General features: G+C 35.8%; 1 protein-coding gene across 1 annotated transcript in view; it reads right to left on the bottom strand.

Annotated features, from left to right (window-relative positions):
- APBB2 (amyloid beta precursor protein binding family B member 2) overlaps nucleotides 1–14,117 on the bottom strand; it is a 429,171-nt gene that overhangs the window by 288,173 nt on the left and 126,881 nt on the right. The gene's annotated exons all lie outside the window — the stretch shown is intronic.

Below are 14,117 nucleotides of genomic sequence, written 5' to 3'. Positions count from 1 at the left end.
CAAAGTAATATTTCTAGACTAAGAACTATGTGGTTTTTTTTTAGCACTCTCTACTCCCTTTTTCTACCATTCACTTTAAAAATTTTAGTTATATAAGACTAAGGCACCTTTGGGGTTTCTGCCAATTTCATGGATTGATATGGGCAAGTATCAACATCTAAATACAGATTTAGAGTTTGGAGGGACCTCAGACCTCACTGAGTCCAATCCTCATTCAGGCAGTAATGGACAGAGCCATCTGACTTCACATCCATCATGTTTTCCCCTAAGCATTCTGCCGCTCTTTCATTAACCCAGGCTGCTTTCTCCTTACCATCCATATCATACTTTTGGAGAAATTCCAATCTAATTTCACTAATCTATTTTCATCGGTTTATAGACTCTCATGTGCTTTAAAAGCCACCTGGTACAAATCGTACCTGCAACATACTGGACAAGGGGGTTATCTAGCCTTTGAAGAAGATTTCTTATGAGAAGGGAACCCACCCCTCCACAATCAGTCAGTAAATATTTATGAAGCACCCATTCTGTGCTAGGTACTGAGCTATGGGCTGGCAAAATGAAAAGTAAAGGGGAGTCTCTGCTCTCAAGAAGCTCACGAGTAGTCTAATGGGGGGGAAAGCAGGGCAAACAACGACTAGCCTTTCGGGAAGTGCAATCTTTTCATAATGAGTTTCTGAATATTTATCTAAGATGATCCTTGTATAAGACACTTTCCATTGCTGTGTTTACACTTGAGGTCTTTCCAATCAGATAGCATCTGCCAAAGCTTGTGGTTTGGTAAAGTAGTCTGGGAAAATTGGGAAGAGGAAAAGGGCCCAGAGGTGCAAAAATATTTAGAGGAACTCTTTTTCTTTTAACACTGGCAAAGAACTGGAACTTAAGGGGATACCCATCAATTAGGGAATGGATAAATAAATTATGTTATGTGAATGTAATGAGAAAAAAAAGAGACAGTTTTAGAGAAACCTGAGAAGAATGCCAGGAACTGATGCATTGTGAAATAAGCAAAATGAGGAGAAAAATTTCTACATGAACAATATAAAGACAAACAACTCTGACGGCTTTGGCCATGATTCTGGAGGATGGAGGAAGAAACAATTATAACCACTTCCAGAGAGAGAAATAATGAACTCAAGTTCCACAAGACACATGTTTTGGATTTGGCCGATATGAGAATTTGTTTTGCTCAATGATACATATTTGTAAAGAGTTATTTATCCTTTTCTTTTTTTCATTGGGGGTGGAGGGCATGGAATAGGATAACGAATTTTAAAAAGAAGAAAAAAGGAAGTTTAGGTATATCCCTAATCTACAGCAAGAAATTAGAATAGGATTCTCTTATAAAAGTAATATTCTCCAAATGTTCCAATTCACAAATGAGGTTCTATAAACTTCATGGATCTCTTGGACATTAGAAGGTGGTTGTTTTGTTTTAGTGAGCCATCTAATACGAAAGAGATATAACTAACAAACTATATAATGAACCAAGGGAATGGAAAAAACCCTTAGTGCCCAGGTTTCATGTAATGGGACAAGCAGCCCACTGAATAAGACCATCAACATATGGATCATCACTGTAACTTGGTAAAAGTGTGTTCACAGAAGAATTAGTATAAATGAAGCTGAGCTTTTCTGGCATGGACCATTGGCAGATGTTTATGAGTTAAATGGGTTGATTTTTCATAATATAACCTAGAGATATAAAACCGAGTCAACAGCAAGAAGCATTTATTAGGCACTGTACTACTAAGAATATTCAGAAAAGCATAAATAATCTCTGCCCTTCAAGAGCTCACAATTTGATGGCAGGAAACAATATACAAGCAGCTATGTACAAACAAGATAACTAGGGATAAAATGAACATAATCTCAGAGGGATCACCTAAACTCTATTCGTTAAGCACCTAATATTTTACCTAATTAGGACAATGCAGTTTTTCTGAGAACCAGCAATACTTCCCAACTTGCTTCCAAGGCTAATGAAGCTCAATAAGTTACCCTTTAATTGGCAAACCAATAGTTAATCATTTTTAATGGTCCCATCAAAAAACAAAGAACACCAAGCTTTCTAGAAACACAAAAATAAACCTCAACCCAAAAATTAGATCTTAAACAATTAAACATTCAAGGTTTTGGCTGCTCCTTTAAAATCCTAAGGTTTTCCAATGTTTCAGATTATTTTTTAAAATGCATAATCTCATCCCCAATGTTTGGCAGTGGCAGTTTAGTCTTGAAGAAATTATATGGAATTATTCATTCGGGGGTAAAATAACACAAGACTGCTTTAACTTTATGTGAACAATTAAAACCTGACACAACTAAAAATTAATGATGGAAAACAAAGAAGGTAAAATGATTCCCTCTAAAATTATTACGAAATGCTGATTCTTCAAACCCTGCATTCTTTTACACATCCAACTGGAAAATCTATTTTCCACTGCCAAGCTACAATTATAGAACTTAGAAAGTTCATGCTAAAGTGGCACATAATTGGACAGCTTGACAGTTTTGTTCATAAAAAAAAAGCAAAATACCTAAAAAGGTACATTTTCAATAGGAATTTGTCTAAAGAGGAATATTATTGACAGTAATTGCCCAGATATTATCACATTATTATGGTCTTGAGATAACATTTCTTCATTTTCATCCTTTTTCCTTTTATCCACCTATGTAATCCAAAATTATGTTTTACACTGAACAATGAAATTCTTGTCTAAAATACTTTTACAATTGGATTCTAGTAGGTTGTTAAATCATAAATCATCTCTTCAAAACCAAAAACAATAACATCAGTCACTTCACTTCTGAGTATCTATTAACCTGCCCATGTTCTTGATTTCTCCTCCATATAAGAGATCAATGAATTTGGAACAAAGAGGACTCAGGGATACAAACCCAAAATGTGTGAATAAAACAATACTTATTTTGGCAGGAAAGGGAAAACGCAAACTTTGATCAGCACACCAGGGTCACTAAAGGGCAGTGGGATGTTCCTTACCATATATTCTTTCTTCCCAAGCCTTTCTCACTACAGTGACAATGAGACTTCATTACAGTGATCCCTTACTCAGAGAAGGGGAAAGCAGGGGAGAAGGAAAGACAAAATGGAGAAGACACTTCGATGATATCAAGGACAGAAAAGCTAGGGAGAGAAAAGAGATAGAGACAAAATGAAAAGAACATTGGCCTGGAGAGATAGCAGAGAGCTAAAAGGGAGTTCCAAGAAAGATCAAGGGATAAAAAATGCACTTGCATGTAGGTCCTTTCCTCAGAAAATTGTAGGAAGTGAATGGAATGGAATATTATTGCACCATAAGAAAGGATGAATATGAGGAATTCATAAAAACATGAAAAGACTTGTATTAACAACAACAAATATATATGTATATGTATATATATAAATATGTGCCCACAACATTGTCTACATGGTCAAATTTGATTTGTTTTATTTTCATTTGCAGAACTCCTTTTGTCCCTCTCATTTTTATTCTTTATTACAAGGAATAGTTTGCTGGGCAGGGGGGGAGATAAAGGTATATTCAGAAGCAAAAATGATGCAAAAACAAAATGTTGCAATAAAAATTTAAAAATAAAAATGCTAGCCCCCACTCTACCTGACACAGTCATAATAATCATCTTTGAATACTAGCAATACAATAAATCACACAACTTTGAATGGTAAAGTAATAGTTCAATTCATCTTATAGGTTAATTTATATGAAAGACACCAGTAAAGTTTGTTCTAATAATGTCTTTCCTATCATTAATCAAAAATGGAAACCCATGTGAATATTTCCTTTGCCTTAAAAACACCAAGAATAAAGACACAATTTATGAACAGGTCTGTCTCCTGGATGATGCCTTCTGTGATGCAGGGAGGGAGGGAAGGACTAGGATACGTGTGGATAAATTCTACAACTAATAATTTTTTAAACACTAAGAATGTCTTTTAGAAGACATTATTTAATAAGAGTTAATATTAATTTTTTTTCCCTCTGGGACAGTTAGGTAGTATAGTGGAAAAAGTGCCAGGCCTGGAGTCAGGAAGACTCAACCATCTTCCCAAGTATCAATCTGGCCTCCAATACTTAGTAGTTGTTTGATCCTGGGCAAGTCATTTCACCCTGTGTGCCTTAGTTTCCTCATCTGTCAAATGTGCTAGAGAAGGAAATGGCAAAACATTCCAGTACCTTTGCCAAGAATATCCCAAACGAGATCACAAAGAATCAGACATGACTAAAATGACTGAACAAAAATATCAAATTTTAGCTCTTATAACTTTCCCCAAGCCATTTCTTTCTTATGACAAAAATTTATGTTTTAAAAAATAATGTATTTTCTCTCTCTACTTACAGATTAAATGGAAATGAATCTGAATTAAATCGCTATTGCCATAGAAACGCTGATATTTTAGATCAAAATTACTGATGATGCTATGAATGCTTTGAAAGCTGCTGGGTTCTATAAACATGCACATTATCACATTTATCTATGATTACCCATTCTAAGCCACCACTATATGGGCCATCACTTGTGATTAACAAAGTTTATTTTGTTGAAGCAAATTATTAAATGCCTACTTATCTGTCTCTCTAGCTAGTGAGCCTTTCCCCCTCTTTCTGTTTATTACAAGATGCACAACAGACTAATAGATAATTTCTGTGGCAACAAATCCATAATAATTAAATTATTTATTACTTTAATCAGGATGTTTGGTGAGATAGATATAACTTTATCAAATTCCAGTGAAAAGAGCCTAAAATTGTATGTAATGTTCATAGGAAATAGAAACTGGGTTAAATGATATATTAGTAGGATACCATTTTTGTTATGTAATAATATTAGTCTTGGAATATATTATTAAGGGGATAGATATTGGATCTATAATTTTAGTAGTATGGGGAACTCCCAGGGGCAAGCATGGTTTACCCATTATGTCCTTTCTTATGCATAATCTTGGAGAGTTCCTTAGAGCTCTGAGAACTTAAATGGCTTGCCCAGGGGTCACGCAATGAGTAGGTATCAAAGAAAGAACTGGAACCCAAGACTTCCTGCCTTTGAGCTTTTCATCCACTATACCATGACGTCTCTCCAATATATTAACAATTATATATCAAATGATAAGGCTATTACATGGCATTATAATAGTACATTGTACCAAAATATAGCTAATGAAATATTTTAATACAAAGCACTTAAAATATATTATCTTAATTTGATCCTCCAAAAAATAAGCATTTGGTGGTTATCCTAAGACTTAGAGGTACAAGAGACCTTAGAGATGACCTGATCCAACTCCCTAACTTTACAGTTTAAGAACCCAAGAAGATCAAGACAAAATGAAAGTCAAAGGGGGTAGGAAATAGCAGAGGTGGGACTGAACCTTAGATGAGCAGAGCAGAGTCAAAATTATGAGGAGATAAAAGAAGGGCAATCTCTCAAAAAATTTCATTCTAGTAACCAAAAGATGGGTGGTGTAGAGGACAGAACACTAGTCAGAGTCAGAAAGGCATGAGTTCAAATCTGACCTCAGACACTTATGTCTGTGTGACTCTAGGCAAGTCATTTAACCTTGTTTGCCTCAGTTTCCTCATCTGTCAAATGAGCTGGAGAAGGAAATGGCAAACTAGCTGTGTGACCATGGGTAAGTCACTTAACCCTGTTTGCCTCAGTCTCCTCATCTGTCAAATGAGCTGGAGAAAGAAATGACAAATCACTCCAGTATATTTGGCAAGAAATGCCCAAATGGGGTCATCAAGAATAAGACACATGGAATGGCTAAACAGCAACAGTGACCAAAAGAGTCAAATAAAAAAATGTAATTACTTGAATCAGATAGACTAACTAAAGCACAAAGCCTTGGGCTCTTAAATACTTACTGAGTAGTGGAACAGAATATGATGACGGACTCTTTAGACCTCCCTCTTTTCCTCTTCTTTTGTTTTCTTCCCCCTTGGTACCCTTCAAACTCAGTCTGCTTTCATTTCTCTCTCTTCCCTTCTCCTTCCACTTAATATACAATCTTCTATTGATTGTCCCATCCCCACCCTCTCCCTTTTATTGGAAGCATCTCAAGGATAATAACTGGCTGGCAGAGTACTATATATCCCTGGGTATACTCAATCAATATGTCAGCAAATATTTATTGGGTAATTAGTAAGTACAAGAACCAATGTGTTATATGAATGCCATATTAATATTAGAAATAATGATTGACATTATGTAGCATATTGCAGTTCGTAAAGTGTTTCTATAAACATTATTTCATGTAAGCTTCATGACAACCTTGTGAATTAGATGCAGAAGGTTATCATTATCACCATTTTACAGAGGAAAAAAACTGAGGCTCAGACAGGTCAATGATATGGCTGTGGTCACAATGCCCGTTAGTGACAGAGCAGGGTTGGAACCCTGGTATTCCTAGCCCACTTCACCAGGCTGCCTCAAATAAAGTAAAGGGCAACTGAGCTTTTAATCAATAGAAGCCCCAAACCACATTCAAGCTCAGATTCCTAACGGGTCATGGGCAAATCATCAGCTCCGTTTCCTCCTCTGCAAAGTGGAAACCATAAATGCCTGTAGTACCTCCCTTGCAAAGCTGTGTAAGGGTTAAATAAAAGGATGTACATAACAGTGCTTAATAAATGTTAAGGCACTTTAGGAATAGCAAGTATTATTTTAAGCTACCTTCCTAAAAGCTAGAGATTGAAAAGAAAGAGCCAGGGACATGATTCTTGTCCCCAAGGACCTGCCATTCCAGCTTGGATTATGACAGAAAAGGCTAAAAGAGAGGTATAAGGAAAGTGTCAAATGAATGGTATGACAGACAGTAATTACTGTTGAGTTCAAAAGTCCCAGAGATGCCCTGAGTGCTGAAACAGTCGAGAAGGGCTTCAAGGAAAAAGGGAAGTCAGAGTTGGGAATTTGTGGTGTAAACCACAAGTGTACTTGGTCCAGGCGCCACTTGAGGTGCTCTCATATCAAGAGCAGCCCAAAACCAGCTCGTACCTGGTATTAATTAGAAATTTTGTACCTTTGGACTCCATCTCTCAGAATTCTTTCTCCATCCCAAAATTTTTTTTCCCCTTTTCATTGACATACATCTTTACGTTATTGTTTATATAGTTCTGTAACTCCTCCCTCTAGCTCTTTTTTCCCCCATGTGTACGGTTGGGAGATGCTGGCTTTTTACTCTAGCTTTTTATGTTAGTTATTATTAATAAATTTATTAAATATAATACTTGGAGATACTGGATATTAATTTTGAAGCTTACAACCTGGTCTTCGGCAAAACAATCAACATAGAGGTTATCAACCTACCACTGATAAGCCTTATGGCAGAGTTTATCATTTTGTGCAGCAAGAGAAATACTACTCCATCCTCCTCAACTCCTCCACAGAAGGTCCTCTCTTTGTATATGTGAAGGCTGCCCAACTCCACTGAGCCAGGAGACTTCTGAACTGGGCAGAGAGAAAAGGTCAAGGAACTGAGTACTGAATGAATCTAGGGTATGGGAGATATGGGTCAGGATTATTAAAATGGAAAACATCTTGTAGCTTTAGCCCCCTTTCCATCTCTGAAAAATTTCCTGTTCTCCGTTGATGCTCTGCAGATCTGATGATTTTACAGATAGTACATTTTCTGCGATCACATGATTTGGTAAACATATTAAAATTGCAAAGAGACTGTCAAGAATTCCATTCACATAAAGTTCTTTTTCCGGACCATCTGCAAACTCACCCTCACTTTTATGGGGTGCCCTGGAGGGCATTAATGTATGGAAGAGCAGAGATTTTAAGGTCATTAGCTCCTCTGAGGAAAAAAAGAAAAATCAACTTAATTTTAATTGGCATTCCTGGGGTGGTGGTAGTTCCAGATCCTAGTTCTGAGACAAGAGAGGCTCCAGATGGAGGATATCAGTTCTTGGGGACAACAGAAAAGGAGTAGAAAGTGAAGCAAATGTTCTTATGTAGAGATCTTTTTTTAAACTGAATGTTTAAAAGTAGGGGACAGTCAACCTTTGAAAGCATCAAAACCCAGATTCCTGAAACAGTCTTTCTAACGAGAAGCTAGGGGATTGGGAATAAATTATAAACTGAAATACCTGAAAATTTTCTCAGAAACTTGGCTAAGCACATAGCTCTAGAAATGGAACAAGAAGGGACCTCAGAAGTTCTTGCAAAAGCAATGCAATGATCCAGGATAATTCTGAGGGACTGATGAGAAAAAAAAATGTTACCCACAGCCAAAGAAAGAACTAAGGGAGTAGAAACACAGAAGGAAAACATTTGCTTGACATGGGCTGATGGGGATATGGTTGGGGATGTAGACTCTAAATGATGACTCTATTGCAACTTTTAATAATATGGAAATAAGTCTTGATCAATAATACATGTAAAACCCAGTGGAATTGCTCTTTGGCTAAAGGAGGGGGGAGGGAGAGGAGGGAAAGAACATGAATTTTGTAACCATGGAAAAATATTCTAAATCAAACAAACAAACAAACAAACAAACAAATAAATAGATGTTTCCCCCCCCCCTAAGTTCTTGCAAAAAAAATTTGGTTTTTGGGCAGCTGGGTAGCTCAGTGGAGTGAGAGTCAGGCCTAGAGACAGGAGGTCCTAGGTTCAAACCAGGCCTCAACCACTTCCCAGCTGTGTGACCCTGGGCAAGTCACTTGACCCCCATTGCCCACCCTTACCAATCTTCCACCTATGAGACAATACACCGAAGTACAAGGGTTTAAAAAAAAATTTGGTTTTTCATTTGAGTAGTTTACCATTTGGTGATTCTAAATCAAAATATAATGACTAAAATACTTTCACTTTTCTGATTTGCATTTATTCATTGATCTTCATTCATTCATTCAACAAACATTTGCAGGATGTCTTCAATGGTCAACTAGGCTTGACTATCCACTTCACAAAGGCAGTACCATCAAAAGAATGACTTTGAAATTTGTCTTTAAATTCAAGCACATGCACCAAAGAAGTGCTTTATCATCGCTGGGGTCATGCATGAAATCACTAAGGTAATGCTGATTTGCAACAAAGTTAATGATCTTTGCCCAGAGGATGCACAAAAAGAAACTCAATCCAAAGAGTTCAGAAAAAAGTTTAACTTTGTTTTTTGCTCCCATTCTTCCACTGTCAGAAAAGTGTAGTCCCAATTTTTCCCAGTAAGCATGCAAGCTTCACTATGATAAAAAAAAACATTTGGCCAGGAAAAGACTTTACTTATTGATATTTTGGTAACACCTTAACACATAATACCTTCCAGGGGATAAACCAAAAGAGTTTTGCATTAAAGTTTCGAAGGAAAAATACATAACTTGTGACAGACAAAAGCTGGTGATTCACTGAATAATATCAGCTTGCAAAACTCATTTTTATTCCTTGCTGGCTCTGGTGCATTACAAATATTTCTTAGTGATTGTCTTTTCCTTGCTCTTGGAGGAAGGCTGTGCAGAATGGAAATAAGAAAGTCTCATAAACCCAACCAATGCATTCAAAGAAGGATTATGCAAGCAAGGGTTATTTATATTGCCCTTTTTTCCAGCCACACCAACAAATGCAAGTTAAGAAATCAAACCCCAGAGGAACCTTCCGTTCTCACAGACTGGGAACACAATGTTGTACCCCAGAGAATTTCAAAGCCCAAAAGTAATGCTGCTCTTGAATAATAGTTTCCATTTTTAAAAAAATTCTGATTTTGATCAATCACTTAGCATATATATCAAAACCAAAACTTCTTTTAATGATCTACAAAAGCTGGTAAACTGATTACAACAGAACCAGAAGTCTTGGTTGATCCTCTGATCAGGGTTATCCTTAGCACATCATTCCAGCCCTCCATTAATGAAGTTTCTGTGGCCAATTTCATCTTTTAAATGCTCCAAAAACTAGATTTTCTCCAGAATGAATCTTCAAAAGAAGATCCAGTTTATCTTTTATCTATTTATAAATTTTTAATTTCTAGGGACACATCATCTTCATTTCCCAACAATTAAAATTCCTCTCCCCTTCTACCCTCTTGTAGGCTTAGCAATGCTTTCTAGAATGGTTGGAAAGTTTCACTTTTCCACCAAAAATATTCTTGACCTAGACAACTCCCCGTCCCAACCTCTATTTCTTGGAATGAGCTCCATCTTCACCTCCACCTCTTTGTTTCCTCTAAAACTTAATTCAAATACCACCTTCTCCCTGAAGCTCTTATGATCTCCACCAGCTCCCCACCAGCTGCCAGTGCCTTCCTCCCACCCAAATGACCTTGTTTTTGTTTTTTGCATACCTATTTATATTTTTGTCTCCCCTGATAGAATGAAAGCCCCTTGAGGGGGAAAAAACTTTTTCACTTGTGTCTTTGGATTCCCAAAATGTAGCACAGTGTCTGCCATGCAAGAGGCAATATTGATTTATTGAATGAAATATGACATTTGAAAGTAACCCCTCAACCAACCTCATGGTCTCATACAAATATCTTCAAGCGGTTTGACCCCCTAGGAGTATAATGCTAGAGTCTGGCTCCAATTAATCCAAATAGTATTAGCAGGAGGCTGATCCACGGACCTTATGTCTCACTCATCTGTCCTGGCTATCATAGCTCATCAACTTGGCAACCTCTCTCCCTCTCAGTCATTAACATTAGTTTGAGGAAAGAATCCAGCCATGGAGAATATGAATGAAAATCATGGGCCTGTAGTTTCTTCCTTCTCTAACACATTTGACCTTTCCTTTCAGGCATAATTAAAATCTCCCATTCTTCACAACCAACCCCTCTTAATTTCTTCCTCTGTTAATTATTTCCCATTTATTCTGCATATAGTAGTAGTTCCCCAGTATATAATTTGTTTACATGCTATCTCTCCATTTAGATTGAAAGCCCCCAAGGTTGTCCTTGGGGCTCTCTTTTGCCTCTTTTTACATACCTAGTACTTAGCACAGTGCCTGGCACAGAGTAGGCACTTAGTGTTTATTGACGGAAAGAATGTTTGATTGAAGATGTCTATTCCAGCTAAGCAGCATTCATTGGTTTGGGGTCAGAAGACCCTATTGATTCTTCCCAGTTAGGTGATATAAGCCAATTCCCTCATCAAAACATCAGCTTAATTAATCATCTCTAACAGAGGAATAAGAGCCCTGGTACAACAAGGTTACCTGGTGGAGTAGAAAGAGCCCTGAATTTGAAGGAAAAAGACCTGGACTTGAATCCCAGCTCTGCCATTTCTTAACTGGGTGTTCATAAGGAAATTACTTAAGCTTTATGAGTATCAGTTTTCTCATCTGTAAAATGAGGGAATCAGATTAGATTAGATGACTTCTAAGATACTCTCTTCCTCTAAATCTATGATCCTACTATTATCTTGCAGAATTAAGGTAAGAAAAATACTTTGAAAATCTTAAAACACAATGTCAATATCAATAAATATATCACCATAATCATAAATAATATATATAGGATTATATAATATACATAAAAAATGGATGTGTTATCTCATCCAGTGAAAGGAAGTAGTAGAATATAGTACAAAGATGTCGAACATAGCCTGCCTAGGTCCTCCCAAAAGCTGCTCAAACCAAATTAAAATGTAAATGGACCTGGCTATACCAGATCTCAAATTATTCTATAAAGCAGTAATCATCAAAAAATCTGGTACTGGCTAAGAAATAGAGTAGAAAATCAATGAACTAGATTAGGTCACCAACACATGGCAGTCAATGTCCATAGCAACTAAATATTCAATAAACCCAAGGATCAAAACTTTTGGGGAAAGAATTCACTATCTGAAAAAAACTACCAGGAAAACTAGAAAGCAGTATGGCAGAGACTAGGAATGGAACAATATCTCACATCATACATTAAGATAAATTCAAAATGGATACCTGATGTAGAAATAATGGATGAAACCATAAACAAAAAGTTCACCAGTCAGATTTATAGATAAGGAAAGAATTTATGACCAAATGAAACATAAGAGAACATTGCAAAAAATGAAATTGATAATTTTAATTACATTAAATTTAAATGGTTTTGTACCAAAAAATCCAATGCAAACAAGATTAGAAAGGAAACAGCAAATTTTGGGGGAAATCTTGTAGCAAGTGATCTCTGACAAAAAACCCATCTCTCAAATACATAGAGAACTGAGTCAAACTTATAAGAATACAAAGCATTTCCCAAATGAAAAATGGTCAAACGATATAAAGAGGAATTTCTCAGAGAAAAAATTAAAACTCTCCAGTTATATGAAAAAAATGCTCTAAAAATTACTATTAATTGGAGAAATGCATATTAAAACAATTCTGAGATACCACCTCAGACTTATTAGGCTAATGTGACCAAAAAGGAAAATAACTGTTGGATGGGATGTGGGAAAACTAGGACACTAATACACTGTTGGTGAAACTGTGAACTATTAAAACCATTCCAGACAGCAATATGGAACCAACTTCAAAGGGCTACAAAACTATGCATACCCTTTGACCCAGAAATACCTATTGAGTCTGTATCCCAAAGAGATCAGAGGAAAGGGTAAAAGGACCTACTTGTACCAAAATATTTTTAGTAGCTCTTTTTGTAGTGCAAAGAACTGGAAATTGAAAGATTGTCCATCACTTGGGAAATGGATGAACAAGTTGTGGTATGTGGTTGTAATGGAATTCTATCGTGCCATAAGTAACAATGAACAAGATGAGCTTAGAAAATCCTAGAAAGAATTATATGAACTGATGTAAAGTGAAGTGAGCAGAACCAGAAGAATGTATACAGTAATAGAAATATTACAATGATCAGCTATGAAGGACTAAAGCATTATAAGCAAAGCAAGTGCCACAAGGGACTCATGATAAAAATATTATCTGTAGTCAAAGAAGGAACTGTTGGAGTCTGAGTGTAGATCCATCTTCCACTCTATTTCTTTCGTGAGATTTCTATTATATGTGTGATATGTGATTTCCATCATGACATGAGCAATATGGAAATATGTACTGACTGAAAGTAAGATATAACTTACATCAGAGTATTTATATCTCAGGGAGAGGAGAGAGGGAGGGAAGGAGAAAATTTGAATTCTAAAATGCCAAAAAATAATTGTCAAGAATTGTTTCTACATGTAACTGAAAAAAGAAAAAAAAGAAAAAGAAAAAATGTAATTGGGAAACATTTAACAAAACAAATAAAACACATAGATAACATTACATTTAAAATTGAATCAATATGCAGTTTTATGCATATTTATATACATTATTCCTTTACCCCTCAGGTTCCCCATAGGAGCCCTATATAGGCATAAGTAGACTAAAGATTTCTGTAATTACTAAGACCATAAATGAACTTTTGAGGACTTTGTCCCACAGACTTCTTCAATATATTGGGTCTAGGAATAGATAGTGCAGGTTTCTTTCCCCATTTGGAAGAATGGAAGGGAAAGGAGGTGCTTTAATCTCCTAGAGAATACCTGAATTGTAACTAATCAAGCAATAACAGTCTAGTTGCTTTTAAAGGTAAATTAGTGAAAAGGCATGTTATCTGAGCTGAAATCTGCTAAACAGCTTGAGAAAGCAAACTTTTTTTTGTGAGAAACTGGCTTTGGTTAAGAACAACGTGCTAAAATTATGATACAAAAATTCAGTGAAATGATGATAGAATCTGAGATGCTAATGAAATACAGACTAGGAATTGAGCAGGTAAAAGGAAGTATTAAAAAATTTACAGAAAGGCTTGAGTTTTCTTTAAAATAATGACTATCTATAAAGTGACCAAGGTAACTGTAAGGATCAAATGAAATAATATTTATAAAGCAATCTACAAATCTTAAAGCATTGTATAAATGCTAGCGCCTATCATTATTACTATTAATTTTATTACTTATTATTATTGTTCATTACTTGTATCATTTTATTATTACTTATTTATATTATTGCTTATACTATTACTATTATTACTTAATCTCTGTTTGCTTCAGTTTCTTCATCTATAAAATAGAGATAATAACATCTACCACCTAAGGCTGCTATATGGGGATCAAATGAGATAATATTTATAAAGTGCTTTGCAATTCTTAAAATGCCATATAAATGCTATTATCACTGTGATTATTACTTATTATTGCATA

This window comes from Gracilinanus agilis, chromosome 6 (assembly GCF_016433145.1).
Source record: "Gracilinanus agilis isolate LMUSP501 chromosome 6, AgileGrace, whole genome shotgun sequence".
NCBI lineage: Eukaryota > Metazoa > Chordata > Mammalia > Didelphimorphia > Didelphidae > Gracilinanus > Gracilinanus agilis.
Note: the sequence above shows the minus strand (reverse complement) of the source record. Positions and strands in the feature narration are given on the sequence as shown.